Source organism: Nanorana parkeri, unplaced genomic scaffold, assembly GCF_000935625.1.
Source record: "Nanorana parkeri isolate BGI_ZX_2015 unplaced genomic scaffold, ASM93562v1 scaffold2102, whole genome shotgun sequence".
In the NCBI taxonomy this organism is placed as follows: Eukaryota; Metazoa; Chordata; class Amphibia; order Anura; family Dicroglossidae; genus Nanorana; species Nanorana parkeri.
Window position 1 is genome coordinate 44,076 of NW_017308370.1, and position 6,000 is coordinate 50,075.

A 6,000-nucleotide genomic window follows, 5' to 3' on the forward strand; every position below is an offset into this window, starting at 1 on the left:
AAACTTTCACAAAACAACAAAACTCCTCTAATACTTCTAATAATCTTGTCACAAGAAAGTGAAAAGAAGTCCTACCTGACGGATCGTTCCCTGTGTGCACACTGAGGAGAAGAAAGAAGTGAAAGTAGCACGTACACAGGGTCATAAATTGGCTGATGTTTGAACACTAGGTGAGGCTGTTTTATGGAGAGTACAAAGTATTCTCAATGAGATAAGATTTTGAGCTACTACTGTAATGTTTGTAATGTTAATCTTTGCATCAGTAAGCAATTCCCTGTACAACAGAGCTCAGAGAAGAGGGAGAAGCAGCACAAGCTGCTACATTACAAGGAACATGCTGACAGGGGAGAGCAAAGTGAGCAAGAGTTTAGCTCATCAGGTTCTGCTTCTCCCTTCACTGCCCAATCATAGGGTAGGGGTATGAAGAATACCTGTAAGTGTTACTTAACTGCAGCAGAGAAAAATCAGGTCCCTTCTCCTGCCGGACAGAGTTCTGTTGTGTGGCAGTGCTGTGTGATTGAAGGACTGGATGAGCAGAAATACAAACCCTTTGGCAAATGAAGCAGCTCCCATATACACTGAGTGGCCAGATTATTATGAGCACCCCATCAGTACTTGGTTGGGCCACCTCGTGACTCCACGAGATGGTGAATGGTGATGCGAGGAATCTGACACGGCACTGTTGCCCTTCTGTTGTCTTGTACCAGTCTTGCCACTCTCCGTTCTGCCCCAACATTGACTAGTCGCTGACGGCCACAATTCGCACGTTCAGACCCAGATTTTCGGCTGACAGTCCAGTCTTTAAACACTTTAACAATGAGCCCCTCTTGGACATTTAACGAATTCTGCTGTTTTGCTGATACTCGCTCCATGGCTCCGAGCGCCAACAATCATCCCGCGTTCAAAGGCTGTTAAATCGCGTTGTTTCCCCGTATCTTCAGAAACAAATCACTTCTACTGTCGTGGTAACCAACCTGCTTCCCTATTTATAATGGTCTGGCCCTCTAGCAACTTCAGCGCCAAATTATAGCTAATTATAGCTAATCTGCCTACAAATGTCAGGTGGGCATAATAATCTGGCCACTCAGTGTATGTATTTTATCTGTTAATTTAACTGTTTGCCCGGGAGGTGAGCTTTAAAGGAGAACTATGATGGGTGTGCTTTTCACTCACCTCATAGTTCTAGCCGACCTGTGACAATGAGACTGTCACAGGTCGGCTCAGTAGATCGGGAGGTGAGCGAACACATACCGGGTTCGCTCACCTCTCGATCCTGTCACGGCTCTCTGCCGTGACAGGGGGAGGGGCTGGATTCCCCTCTCCCCGCTCCGATCTGCCAGCACTGACTGGCGGAAGGGACAGGGGAGGGGGCGGGTACAGCTGGCTCTGCCTCTAGATAGGCAGAGCCAGCTGTCACTCACGCAGCTGGGCAGATCCCGTCATCTACGTTGGGATCCGCTCCGGCTGCTGCATCTCAGTATACCACGAGCTGTAGCTCGCGGTATACTGAGCTTAGGGTAACGGGAGGACGCTAGTTTGTGTCCTCCCGTTACCCTAAGGAGAACTATGGGGAAAAACACTGACCCCATAGTTCTCCTTTAAGTATATTTGTATGTATTTTTCTACATGATCACTCTATTATAGCTTTCATATTGTATTATATGTAGGGATTTGTAGATCTTCCACCATGGGAAGTATAGATGCGTTACTACCATAGCATTACCTTCCTGCTTAATCACTGCCAAAACAAGATGTCAGCCACACATGGAGAGCATTGTTTTGAGTCAGCTGACTCGTACACTTCCATTGTGAGAGTGATGAGTGTGACCATTGCAGCAATGCAAATCCGGAATCAGAGCCTGAGTATGCAATGTATAAATATGGATTTCCTCAATTACAATTATATAATATTATTATTACATTCCTTCAGGCCCCATTCACACTAAGCGACACTTACCTCGAGCGACGATCGCGCGACCTTCACCGTCGGGCTGCATTCAAAAATAGCAAAATCGCGCTACATCCGCGGGAAAAAGGGTCCTGCACAAGCGACACGCGACAGGCGACGGGCGACATGGAGCTGTACATTAGAACAGCTTCATTGAACATCATTGGACGGCGGAATTGCGCGATTAAACGCCCAGTGTGAATGGGCACTGAAGGCTGTCTTCCTATTTACTAAACAAGACCCTCAAGTATATTGAAATAGAAAAATGTAAAACTCTCTCTCTGTACCAGATGTTATAGAGGAAGCACAAGCTGGACCCTATTGGAGTTTGGACGGGAAGTATGCAGAAATTAAAGCTTTATAGATATATAAAACAAGACACATCACAAGAACGGCTTTCTTCAAACTGATCCCGGTCAATGTGACTTCATTTTCATTGTCTGTAGTTTACAATATAAGTATCTAGAATTACTAATTACAGATTTCTGTCACTTTAATTTTTAGTGTATTAGCTCTTATTGTCATCTCTGCTTATCAGTATAAGTCCAAAGTCTTCCAGTCAACATCTCCGAGAAATGCAGTGAGATCTGTTTGTGAACATTGTCCGGTGTCATAGTACAGAGGGAAGAGATCAGTCACATGACTGCTGGACTTGTTCTGTAATAATGAAGACATTTAGCGACACATCCAAGTACCTCTCCCGCTTCTAGTGAGCATTAGGGATCATACCCCGGCAATTATATCTACACAGACAACTCGGCCACCTTATTCCAAAATACCTTTTAATGTACCAAGGCAGCTCTTGATTGTCCAAGAACAAGATGGGAGGTGTAAACTTTACAGATCACTGGTTCGGCCTCATCTGGAGTAAGCGGTCCAGTTTTGGTCACCAGTCCACAGAAAGGATATCCTTGAGCTTGAGAGAGTCCAGCGGAGGGCAACCAAACTAATTAGGGGGATGGAGGACCAGAGCTATGAGACAAGGCCAGTGGCGTAACAACCGGGGGGGGGCGCAGGACTGACTAAACGAAGCCCCTGGCTCCCTCTCTCGGCCACATTCACCCGGCTGTCATCGGGCGGCCGCTCGCTCCTCCGAGGCCACTGCGAGCTGCCCTCTACAGTGCCTGATTGGAGGGCGCGTCTGCCTGATCCAGCCAGCCAGGTCTGGAACTCACTGCCACAAGCAGCAATTTCAGCTAAGAATGTGGAATCATTCAAGAAGCTTTTGGACGATTTCCTGAGAGACCATAACATACAGGGGTACATGTACTCTTAAAAAAAATAAAAATAACATCAGCAATAGGTTGGACTTGATGGACTTATGTCTTTATTCAACCTCCAATACTATGTAACTATGTAAAAGTTTTCAAAACCATCCTCTTCTGTTCTCAATTTCTCACCCCATGCTGCCACAAAGTCCTGGAGAGGTGTTAAAGGAGAACTATGAGGCGAGTGATTTTCACTCAGCCTCATAATCTGAGCCGACCTGTGACAATGAAACTCTCACAGGTCGGCTCAGTAGATCGGGGAGTGAGCGAACACATACCATCGCTCGCTCACTTCTCGATCTACCCCCGCAGAGAGCTGTGACTGTCACACATGGCTCCCTGCAGGGATTCCTCCCAGCGCCGATCCTCCAGCGCTGACTGGCGGAACGGACGTGGGAGGGCAAAGCTGGCTCTGCCTCTGGATAGGCAGAGCCAGCTGTCAATCCCGCAGCGGGGTGGATCTCGACTCGTTCTGGCTGCGGCGTCTCAGTATACCGTGAGCTGTAGCTCGCAGTATACTGAACTTTGGGTCACGGGAGAACGCTAGTTTGTGTTCTCCCGTGACCCTTAGGAGAACTATGGGGAAAAGCCCTAACCCCATTGTTCTCCTTTAACCTTTTGAGTCACATGACTAAAGATGTGAATTGTTTTCCTATCACCAGGGCAGAGGTGTTAAAGGAGAACTATGAGGTGAGTGCTTTTCCCTCACCTCATAGTTCTAGCCGACCTGTGACAATGAGACTTTGCTGGATCTTCATAACAACAGAATAGCAGATGCAGCTTCCGGACACATCCGGGATTTTATAACAAAATCCCACAGTCTGAAAGAAATCCGGTAGGTATAAGGGTGTCGGTCAATGGGCACATGTACCTTTCAGGTGCATTCCTCTTTAATTAGGCATTCTGAATTAATTGACAGGTACAGGTACATTGGTCACCACCAGACGATATTATCAGAAATTTTATATTCATACATCTGTGGGACTCATTTACTAAAGAAAATGATGAAAAATGTGGGAATCAAGTTTAAGCACTTTTATGGAAAATTGAGACAAGAATTCTGATTGGCTGCACACTCTGTAATGTTTGGGGTGAACTGGTCCGCTGAGGTACAGATTGGCAGATTTCTCTTAAAGGAGAACTATGAGGTGAGTGCTTTTCACTCATCCTCATAGTTCTAGCCGACCTGTGACAATGAGACTGTCACAGGTCGGCTCAGTAGATCGGGAGGTGAGCGAACACATACCGGCGTTCGCTCACTTCTCGATCCTTTCACGTCTCTCTGCCGTGACAGGGAAAGGGGCTGGATTCCCCGCTCCGATCCTCCAGTGCTGACTGGAGGAACGGACGGGTGAGGGGCGGGTACAGCTGGCTCTGCCTCTAGATAGGCAGAGCCAGCTTTCACTCACGCAGCTGGCCAGATGGAGACATAATTGTCGGGATTCGCTTCAGCGGCTCAGTATACCGCGAGCTGTAGCTCGCAGTATACTGAGCTTAGGGTGACGGGAGGACGCTAGTTTGTGTCCTCCCGTGACCCTAAGGAGAACTATGGGGAAAAGACCTAACCCCATAGTTCTCCTTTAAATGTTATTATATGTGGAAAAAATTATGTCAAAGGCCCCCACCCCTTTAATACTTCTTGAGATCCAGTTTGCCTCTCTGTTCACAATGTTGACCTCACTATCCTCAATATAAAGTCACATTTTAATAAGTTGCATCCAAACCCTACTTCTAAAATGAAATATATTGCAGCTTACCAGTTCTTAGATGTGGCTGGGAAATCTTGGGTCCTGCCATTCATATGGATATTACTTTGACAAGTACCACCTACCTACACATTGTTGCTGACCAAGTACACCCCTTGATAAAAAGGGTATTCCCCGATGGCAGTGGCCTCTTTCAGCAGGATAATGCTCCCTACCACACTGGAAAAATGATTCAAGAATGGTTTGAGGAACACAATGAGTTTGAGGTGTTGACTTGTCCCCCAAATTTTCCAGATCTCAATCTAATTGAGCACCTGTGGAATGGGATGGAAAAGCAAGTCCGTTCCATGGTGGTCCCACCTCTCAACTTACAGGACTTGAAGGATCTTCTACTGATGGCTTGGTGCCAGGTATCACAGCATACCTTCAGAGGTCTAGTGGAGTCCATGCCTGGATAGGTCAGAGCTGTTTTGGCAGCAGAAGTGGAACCTATCCAATATTAGGCAGGTGGTCATAATATTATGGCTGCTCGGTGTATATACCACAGAAGACATTCTTCACCTCCTCACAATGTGCATATATGACAACCTATGAAGTATTAAATAAGAGATTTGACACAAAATCATTCATATTGAGAGACCTGGGTCAGCTCACTACCAATACATGATCAAATACAACCATAGACATTTATCTATGTCTTTTGGTCATACAAAATATTTTTATGTATAATGCACACATCTGCGCATTCAGGTTACGAATTACGTATGCATGTCCGAAGGTCGTGGCTGTACATTGGCTCATGCACGATTGCATATGTTTCCCCGTGTTTGTCCCGATTAATTGATTTCAAAATGGAAAGATGCACATCTACGTTTTTAAGCTTTCAATGGCCTTTTTCATAGCCACTAGATCATAGGGTAAAGAGGCGGAGCTCTTTGATTCTTGTCACTTAAAGATGCATAGTAGCCCCTTACCCACTGTAGCCCATTACCCACCAATCCAAGATGCTTCCCGGCCATCATTACATGGCGCCCAGCTTCCTCATTGGTCAGAAAGCCGGCTCCATGCTCCCGGCTTC